The sequence below is a fragment of the Suncus etruscus genome, chromosome 8, assembly GCF_024139225.1.
Source record: "Suncus etruscus isolate mSunEtr1 chromosome 8, mSunEtr1.pri.cur, whole genome shotgun sequence".
Taxonomy (NCBI): domain Eukaryota; kingdom Metazoa; phylum Chordata; class Mammalia; order Eulipotyphla; family Soricidae; genus Suncus; species Suncus etruscus.
Window position 1 is genome coordinate 55,605,789 of NC_064855.1, and position 10,900 is coordinate 55,616,688.

Genomic DNA, 10,900 nt, shown 5'->3' on the forward strand with positions numbered 1-10,900 from the left:
GGCAATATATACTAGAATAAGTTCACTGTTCTAATAATCCTGTTGTCAACTTATTTATCCTTCCCTTACCTAGTTAGCCATTTTTTATTATTATACACTGTGAATACAAACATGACTGTAGTTGTGTTTTAGTCACAAAAAGAACACTTCCCTTTTATCAGTGCAACATTCCTACCGTAATGTGAATATTTGAATCTGGGACTACTCAGCTAGACTTAATACTGAGTGATCTACTTTGTAGATACAGATTTGAGTGAGACTATTCTGACTTAAAGAAGAATTTTGGCAGTCGCCATGTTTGTACTGGGCCAGCTCCATGGACTAACTCTTTTTTTGAAAGAGATGAAAACCAAGCTGTAAAAAATCATGGTTATACTGGCTATGCAGCAGAAAGCTGACAATTTTGGGGAGGAGAAGTTGGGCCAAGTCCCCACCCTGATGAATCCATGCCTGTTGTATCTATTACATAGAATCATCATTTCACCTACAGCTCTGCCTCAGCACTCTTCTACAATTCTCTTCGGGAACACCAATCTGGCCAAACTTCAGGTATGCCAGTGTTTGTGCTGATATCACCAGGGATTTTTTTGAGTAATTATGGCACCGTCCTTCTGTATTTTGTTTCTTTAAGAGTCTGGCAGCTGAGTTACCTTAAAGTCACAGTATAAGTAATAGTGCTTTGAATTTCTGGACAGCTTCATTTACTTGATGCTGTCATCCTCTAAGAACATACCAATCTTAGAGAATGGACATCTAACAACAAGCACTTTCTAAATTTTCTGCCATTATATTATTTATTGGAAATACAGTAAGTTTTTACAAATGTGCTTGCTACTGTACTATCTTTTTAAATTTTTTTCTTTCTTCTTTTCCATTTTATACTTTATATCTATTCTTTTTTTTGTCTCCCAATTCACAATACAGACCAGGCAAAGGGCCTGTGTTGAGGTGTATATGGGGTGCATTTACTGTACCTCCTCTTTTTATACAGTCAGTGTAAAGAACACAGCCTGTGGTAAGAGTTGGATGGCCTTATCTTTTCATTTTTTTGTTTTATATATATAAAGTACTTCACCAGTGCAACATTCCCATAACCAATATCCCAAGTCCTTCCTCCCCAATCCACACTGGCCTGTACTCTAGACAGGCTTTCTATTATTCTTTTTTAATAATATTTTATTAAAAATTTTTAATAATATTCTATTTTTTAATATTTTTATTTAAACACCTTGGTTACAAACAAGATAGTGGTTGGGTTTCAATTATGTAAGATGACACCCTCCCCCCATCACCAGTGCAACATTCCCATCACCAATGTCCCACATATCCCTCCCCCCTTCCCCACCCCACCTGTACTCTAGACAGACTTTCTATTTCCCTCATATCTTCTCATTGTTAGGATAGTTCACAATGTAGTTATTTCTCTAACAAAAATCATCACTCTTTGTGGTGAGGTTCATGCTCCCATATGATCCAGCTATACCACTTCTAGGAATATACCCTAGGAACACAAAACTACAATACAAAAACCCCTTCCTTACACCTATATTTATTGCAGCACTATTTACCATACAAGACTCTGGAAACAACCAAGATGCCCTTCAACAGATGAATGGCTAAAGAAACTGTGATACATATACACAATGAAATATTATGCAGCCATCAGGAGAGATGAAGTCATAAAATTTTTCTATACATGGATGTACATGGAATCTATTATGCTGAGTGAAATAAGTCAGAGAGAGAGAAAGATGCAGAATGGTCTCATTCATCTATGGGTTTTAAGAAAAATGAAAGACATTTCTCAACAATTTTCAGAGACACAAGAGGGAAGGGCTGGACGTTACAGCACACCTCATGGACCTATTCTTTTTAATAATAACTTTGCTCTCACTTATCTGGTAATAAAAGTATTATGTTCAACTATGCCAACTATATGCTGCATTTTTTTAAAAAAATAAAATTAAAAAAGAACAGGGCCAGCCTAATTCTAACTTCAGTTCACAAATTCAAATTCACAAATTCAAACTTTACTTCAAAGTCTCTGCACCTCATCACCACCAAAGTGCTTAAGACCCTCATCACTATCTTGTGGCACATCTAGTCTGCTTCTTTCTCCCTTCACCCCCACACCACTGCTTGGTAATCTCAATTTTGAAGTTTTTCAAAATTCATGTGTTTGTCCTCATTTGATACTGTTTTCTTCTTTTGTTTCTCTAAATAACACAGGTGAATGGTAGTATCTTGTTCTTCTCACTCTGATTTATTCCATATAACATTGTGCCCTCTAGTTCAATCTAAATTAAAATTATTTATAAAATTTTATTTAAAATAAAAATATTTTTTGGTTTTGGGTTTAGACCCACTGATGCTCTAGGGCTACTCTGGCTCTGTGTTCAGTTACTCACATCTGGCAGTGCTTAAGAATCAATATGAAATAGCAGGGATCAAGCCAAGTTTGGATAATGCAAGGCAAGTGTCTTTTCCACTGTACTATTTCTCTAGCCCAGGTTTTCATTTTTCTTATAACATTATTTATAAATAAATATTATTATTTATTATATTATTTCATAACATAAAAACTAACCATGACAACAATATTTAAGAGAATTTAGCAATACTAAGTAATATTACAGTAAATATACTGTCGACTCAACAATCCCTCTTCTAAGAATTTATCCTGAAGATGCATATTCATAATATGAAAAATTACATAAATCTAATATTTACAGCAGTACTTGAAATAATATGAAAACCTGAAGTAAAACTAGGTACCATTTAAAATAGATAAATGAATGGATGAATGAATAATATAATATATTAATATAATTGATTACAAGTGTTCAAGGAACCTAAAAATTCTTATTTTTGAAACTGTAACTCATAGGGCTTGTCCTTGCCTACGAATTTTGTTGCCTTGTGGCTGAACTTAGAGAAAACCACATTTTTTTTCTTCTAAAGTTGCTAATCTATTACTGAGCTCAACCCCTTGACATAGAAGCCACTGTAATTTTTTAAATATATACCAGCTGGTTTTTTGTATATATACTGTATTTTTGATAATAATTTATTCATCAAACTCTGAAACTGAAACACTGGAAATTTGGTTTCTCTAAATGAATCCAAATAAAATGATTGATCAAAATGCAAGAAATAAGTTTTACAAGAAATATATAAGTCCCATTATTCCATCTTTAGCACTTCATATTCTTAAGTTCTCCACACCCCTTACAAACACCTCTTACCTTGAGACAAAGTATATGGTCATTTGAAATGCATATGCTATCATCTTCCGATGTGCTTGTAGAAATAAACTTTTCCTCAGTAGAAAATTTCTCTTGTCAGTGCTGACCTTCTATATAATGGATGATAAACAATAAAAACAATTTTTATGATAATAAAAATGTATTTATATTTATAATAAAATATAATAAAAATTCTATAATTAATGTCAATGGTATGGTATAATTTATTAGCATATTAATTTTATATGTAATATCAAAAATAACACAAAATATTAACAAAATTTAAATATGCAAATTATGAAAAGAATATATAATAAAATTGATAAGAAACAAATAATGTATGTTTATATAATTATATAGATATAAATGTGTACAAATATGCATGCACATATGTATACACATGCTGTTTTTTTTAAAAGAAACTTTGGAAAAACAAACTGGAAAATATTTCAGAAACTCAAATCTAAATCCTATTTTCCCTTAATGCTGCTTGGGACAACCTGCTTTATCATTGTGAATTTGTTTTAAATAGTCCCTTTAAAAATATAAAAATCAACAATTACTGTTCTTCCTTTGGAAAACCATAAGTAGCCAGGGACTCTGTGAGTCATGGATTTGTGAGACTTTTAGTTTTCATGAGTTCTATTGCAAGATTGCAAGTGTCTTGTATCCCCATCATTGTAAACCTACAGTCCAAATAATAGTGACTATTTTTCCTCCTTATCTTAGCCATATAAAAGATCCAAAACACATTATGTTTATCTTTTTACTTTTTATATTGGTCCTAAAAGGACACCAAAGATAAAAAAAATGCATTTCTTTCAGTCAGTTAGAATTTCCTTATTTAGGACTGGATTTGATTTACTTCTGATGGATGGCAAGCTATCCAAATCTTTCCTATATAGGGTACCAAAATAAAACTCAATGGAGAGCTATAGCTGACTGGCTTGCTTAGGGGATTGAAGAGAGGTTGAAATTCAATGTTGGAAGTCTGTTTGGAGGCTTTGGCACTAGTTTAGCAAAGGGATCTTGGGGCTTGATATTTGTCGTTGGGAGCAGAAAAAATCGAAGGAAGGTAAGCTAGATTTTGGAGATACACATGCCCTTAGTTTCAGCCAGGCAAGTTATTGTATTATAGTTTAGAATTTCCCTTTATAGATAGTGGCATCTTAGTTCATCTGACACCAGAAAGAAACACATAATGAGTTCTTTTGATTCAAATATACAGAAGCTAATTATGTAGAATTTCATCCATATGAATTTTAAATATAAAACTTGGCTTTATGTCATAAAAGAGTATATTGGATGGGTTCTAAATTCAGTAGAATCTATTTAAATAATATAAACATTTGGGAACTCACTGTTCTAGAGCAGCAAGGGAAGAAACATAAGAAAATTAACATTGACTTCCATGCACATTCATTTGGAAATTGATTTGGAGAGTTAGTAATATATATATATTTATATATAATATATAATTCTCATAAAAATGCTGATACTTGGGAAACTGAGAAATGTTAATGATATTAAAGAGAAAATTACAAGATTTATGTCATTGTTTATCTGTTTTGGGAAGAGAGATATCTGAGCACAGCTCACTGGAAGGCTATGAAAACTTGAAAATTTATAGGAATATACAAACCTATCTTTTTCTTAAAAGTCAAATTACAGTACAGTTTCTGTTAGTAGGCAAAAAGGAGTAAAAGATGACTGTGTAGGTTGGGACAGTTATCATACCTGTTCACTCAAAATATTAGGGTATATAATGTGTTAGATTTTATTGATTTTTTAAATAACTTTTCTTTTTCTTTGTGCTGAAGTCTTTCTGTGAGGCTATTCCTACTTTGTTGTCCCATGCAGGAGAAGAAGAATGCATTCCTGGCCTTCTTAGTTCAGCAGTTTAACTTACCAATTGTAGATAATAAATGTTAGGACATGATGAGTGTATTTCTGAGCAGAAGTTTTAAGAGTCACCTCAGTTTCCAAATTGTCAAGGACATTACTAAATTCTTATAGAGGGTGTCCATATAGAACAGAGGCTTAGATAGGCATCTAATGTGAGCTAGAAACAAAAGTCTTGTGACCAGTTAGCCTAGTTAGAGTTCAGATTTGTTTTGTGTGTTATTCATTGTTAAGGGGCCAGTTGACTTATGATTATGGTCAAGAGGATTATGATGAGCATAGTACTCTCAGCCAAAGGAAAACCATAAAAAGTGACAAAACTAAATCTACGGACATATTTAATGTCTCTTCTTATCACATACAAAATAATTGATAAGTTGAAATAAACCCATAGTTAAATCTAACTGCAAGAGGAAGGTCTCTTGTGGGTAACTACAAAGTATGATGATCAAGATAATGATACTGAGAGGGATGAAGTCTACAGGAACATAGCTGGCTGCAAAACATCTTAGATAACATGATCTAACTAATCAATATTCAACATAGTTTTAGAAATCCTAGCAATAGCAATCAGAGAAGAGAAGGGGATCAAAGGAATCAAAATAAGGAAAGAGGAAAATCAAACTAGCTCTTTTTGCAGATGATATGATGCTATACATCAAAAACCCTAAAGAGTCCTCAGTAAAACTCCTAGAAACAATTAACCAATACAGGTAAGTGGCCGGCTGTAAGGTCAATACACAAAAGACAGTAACATTTCTCTATACAAATAATGAAGCAGAGGAGAAAGAGTTAAGGAGTCAATCTCATTTAAAATAGTATCCAAAAATATCAAGTATCTAGGAATCAACTTTACAAGAGAAGTGAAGGACCTGTACCATGAAAACTTTAAAATACTTCAGAAAGCAATTGAAGAGGACCTAAGGAAGTGGAAGAACATCCCATGCTCAGGGGTAGGTAGAATCTACATCATCAAAATGACTATCATATCTAAACTTCTATATCGATTCAATGCAATCCCTATCTAAATTCAGACATCATTTTTTAAGAACTTAGAATAATCAATTATAAAATTCATCTGGAACCACAAAAAACCCAGGTTAGCCAAATCAATACTGAAAAACAAGAAGCTGGGTGGCATCTCTTTACCTAATTTGAAGCTTCACTGTAAAATCATGGTTCTGGAACAAAGAGAGAGTCTCAGTTCAGTGGTTTAGAATATAATATCCAGGGATATAGCCCCAAATATATGGTCAACTAATATTTAAATATTTATTTTTATATAGTCACTATAATTTACAAAGTTATTTATTATTGGGTTTTAAGCATATATTGCTTCAGTACCAAGGTCTTCACCAGTGTCTACTTCCCTCCACCAATGATCTCCCACTCCCATTTGTTTCTTACTAGTCTGCTTCTTCAAGAGTGGCTATTGTTTTTCAGATAAATTTTTGTTCTGTAGTTTATAATACTATTGCTTATAGATTTTCGTGCATAGCACTTTACCACATTTCAGCACCACTTCCTCCTCCTGACTAAACACTTTCCTCTGCCATAGGCAGTTCCCCATATAAAAGCCGCTTCACCTGGTTTCTTTGCATTTGAATACCATTTTCTTTCTTACTTTGTATTCTATTGTGATAGAATGGCTGCATCCTAAAACTAACTCTACTTGCATTCCCATTACTTCTGGCTCTGCATTCAGGAATTATTCCTGAGAGTTGAGGGGCCATATGGGATACTGAGTATTGAACCATAGTTGGCTGCATGCAAAAAAAGCATTTTACTCTCTGCTATGTTTCTTCAGTTCTGGCCATTAAAAATTTAAGATATATTTTCATTTATAAAAGTCAGAGATATAGTACAGTGAGTAGGTCACTTGCATTACAGCAGCCAACTCATATTAGATCTCCAGAACCCCATTTGGTCTCTCCTGAGACCAAAAGTGATTTTTGAATGCAGAGCTAGGAGTAATCTCTGAACACAGTTGGGCATAGCCCAACCCTTCAAAATCATGTTATACACATTTATGTTTATTTATCAACTAAATTGCATAGGGATTTAATGTCAATTTTCTTATTGATTAGCATTTTCACAGAACAAATTTTAAGAAATTTTGTTCATATAAAAACAAAGGGTGGAAATAGAATAAAGGGATTTAGTTATAGGAATTTATGTCATTCATTAATTTGAACTCTTTTTCAGTTATATGAAAAAAATCACAGTGTGATCTATCATCAAAATTAGCTTTTGTAACTTTCATCTGACATCTTGATTTTGTTCTCTCTGACATCTTGATTCTGTTCTCTCTGACATCTTGATTCTGTTCTCTCTGACATCTTGATTCTGTTCTCTCTGACATCTTGATTCTGTTCTCTTCCCAATTTTATAGAAAGCAACAGATTAGAAGCAACCTGATTACCTGATTTGTAGAAGTTCTCATTGTTTACTCTCTTATACCAAGATAATAAATGACTTTTTGCTTCATCTGTTGCTGCAATGCTTTTTACATGTCCCTCTACTTCCATACTCAGAAAATATGGTAATGATGTTTGATATGTATTAGATCACATTATGGGTATAAGGCCCTGGACTGGCATCTAGGAAAGTCCTATACTTAATTTAATGTGCTCCAGTTATTGTCTTGAAATTATTAATAATTTTGAAACAAGTCATCTTACATTTTCACTTTGTTTTGAGGCCCACCAATTGTGTCACTGGTGCTGGGAAAGAGGTTGATTTTTTTGTAAGGTAGAAAAAAAACTGGCAGTGACCTGGAAAGGGCACATTCTCAGTCAAAAAGTTTTACAAAGAGTGTATGAAAAGGTTAAAAATTTACATGACTGAAACCCAACTACAATCATATTTGTAATCAAGGTGTTTAAATAAAGATCTTAATAAAAAAGAAAGTTAAAAAAAGAAAAGTTAAGGAGCTGGAGACAAATTTTTTTGAATACCCTTCAAGAAATGATCTCCAGGATGCAGGTGTCCTAGTTTGAAGACCCTCCTTTGTTCTTTCAATAGGCCTATGTGAGATCTAAAAGCCTGTATAAAATTCCTAAACAACCTCTTCCCAGAAATGTTATTTATTTAACTGTAAACAAATTATTGCAAATATACATTGTACTACTCTATAGTGTACATTCTGGTAAAGACATTTGGAGTGGGTGCTCACCTTTGAAATTGGATTTAGATTTTGTTGAGAGAATCTCCAAGTCCTAATTGATGAAATCATATATTTGTATTGATTCATAATGAATCATCAACATTTTCAGTTGTCCTGCAGACAATATCAAAGCAACCAAAACAAAACCAAAATTATTCAATGAATGCCACTCTAGACAATATGTATATATGTATACATATATATATATATATAAATTTTAGTGTGTGTGTTTGTCTGTGTGTGTACATGTGCATGCATTCTTTCACTGAATCTGGCAGTTCTTGAGGTTTACTCCTGATTCTATTCTTAGGGATTACTTCTAGTGTGGTGTTCAGGGAACCATAAGAAGTGATAGGGATGAAATCTGGGTTAGCCATGTGCCAGGCACACCTTGTACTATCTTTACCCCTTGTACTATCTTTCTGGTCCTTTGATGATAGTTTTTTTAAGTATTATAAGAAGAATGTATTTTATTTTTTAAAATACACCTTATTAAGTGTCCAAATAATTTTGGGATCAATATTAATGACATTAGAGACAAAATTAAGTATCAAAACCCTAGGAAATAGAACAAGCAGAAAAGTAAAATAATGGTGTGCTCACATTGGCAGCACATATACTAAAATTGGAACGATACAGAGGAGATTAGTATGGCCCCTGTGCAAGGATGACATGAAAAATAAAATATTGGTGGCAGTGAGATAAAGTAAAAGACCTTAATTACACTGTTACTCAGTGACAGAAAAATAATCAAAATAAAAATTATTGGAATGTAAGCAGGATGTAAAATTAATACTATCTGTTCTTTCATGTTCCGAATTCTTATTAATATTACTGTACTTCAAATTAGATGTTTTGAGTTTTAATCTCAGATCTATAATTTTCTGAATCACTGACCATCTCTAAAATATAGCGTATGCTTCTCTAAAAGGGTTCTAAATACTCTCTGCCTAGTGCCACTTAGAGGAATTTGTAAATTCACAGGAAAAATCTAATTTTCCCAATATACCACTATTTCTACTAACAGTGCATCTGGCTAGAGTTATTCAAAATAAATATAACCCCAAACTATCAAAAAAAATATAAATTGTTTCAGATCCACCTGAGGCCCATACAGTGTATAGAGAAAATTTAATCTAGTTCATTGTAAGTGGTAAATACTATTATTACGAGGATTAAATTCTATCCGAAAACAAAAACAAAACTAAACTTTCTTCTTCCATTTCTCTCTAAGATAGCATAAAATATTCCAAATCTTTTAAAATTTTTATATACAAACAGTTTTAAGTTATTGATAATGTCTTTGGGAAACTGTGATGACATAATCATATTTACATAATATATCTATCATATCACTTGTTAAATTTTCACTAATATCAGCTTAGTAGGAGAGTGGAGAACTTTCATTTTAAATCTCTTTACTTTCCTTTATTTATGATATATTTGTCATAAATATTTACTTCATATACATTTATATCAGTGTTTTATAACTTTTGCCTAAGCTGTCAATCATAATTTTAAAAATTTAAGAAGAACAAGAAATTCTGTTTTATTTACCATGTATTTGCTTGCTTTATTTGTTTTTTATTTCTGATAGTCCAAGTTTTCTTTCAGTTTAGTCCTCTATAATCATATTTAGCTAGGAAGGGGTGAAGGAGGTTTTCTTTCATTGTTCATTTCAGGTCAAATAGTGGTGACAAATAGTTTGAGTTTTCTTTCCTCTAAGAATGAGAAAATCCTTTCTAAAGCATATTTTCACTATGTACAGGATTCTGGGCTAAAAGTTCTTATTACTTATTTATTTATTATTATGCTTACAAAAGTAGACCATTTCCTTGTAGTTGCAGTGGTTTTATATGAGATCTCTACTTTTATTCTAGTTGTTTGACCTTTATAGTAGTGCTAATTCTCTCTCTCATTCTCTCTCTTTTTTTCTCTCGACCCCTCGAGCCATAACATTTACTATGATAGTTTTCTGTATGGATTTATTTTATTTTTACATTTGGCGTTCTCTGGGATTCTCCAATAAATGTGAATTTACGTCCTTTTAGGAAAGTTTTGGTGTTTATTTCTTTTAATATATTTAGTACTCTTTTGTTTTTATCATGTCTTTAAATAATCCTTAAAACAAAAACTTTAGATCTTCTATTATTGTACCAAAGATCCTTTGGTTTTGTTTACATCCTTTTTTTTTCTTTTGGCCATATTCAGGGCTTACTCCTATATCTGTGCTCAAAGATCATTCATGATGGAACTTGCTGGACCACATGTAGGCTGGGGAATAGAACTAAATTGGATTGAGTGCAAGGCAAGCATCTTACCCACTATGCTATCCCTCCTGTCCTATTCTTTTCTTTTTAAATGTATTTCTTCTTATGCCTCAGATTGGGTTGTTTCTAGTTTTCAGTCTGTTCTTCCATTTTTTGCTGAGACTTGTTGTTTCAAGTGTGTTCAAATTCTAATTAAAGCATTCTAATGATGGTTTCTTTAGAATATTTATCAGACGTTCTGTGCTGTGCTGCATTTTCAGCCTGATTTTATCCTGGGTGTGGCTAATCTGCGGATGGCCTGCCATCCTCTGAGCCTT

At 32.5% G+C, this 10,900-nt stretch overlaps 1 non-coding gene and 1 pseudogene across 1 annotated transcript; one reads left to right on the forward strand and one right to left on the reverse strand.

Moving 5' to 3' along the window:
- Positions 1-899: 899 nt before the first annotated feature.
- On the reverse strand, positions 900-1,032 carry LOC126016587 (small nucleolar RNA SNORA51). Its single transcript, XR_007498379.1, has one exon. It is a non-coding gene; the product is annotated as a small nucleolar RNA SNORA51 (small nucleolar RNA).
- A 7,876-nt stretch (positions 1,033-8,908) lies between these two features.
- On the forward strand, positions 8,909-9,005 carry LOC126017117 (uncharacterized; annotated as a pseudogene).
- Positions 9,006-10,900: the final 1,895 nt, after the last annotated feature.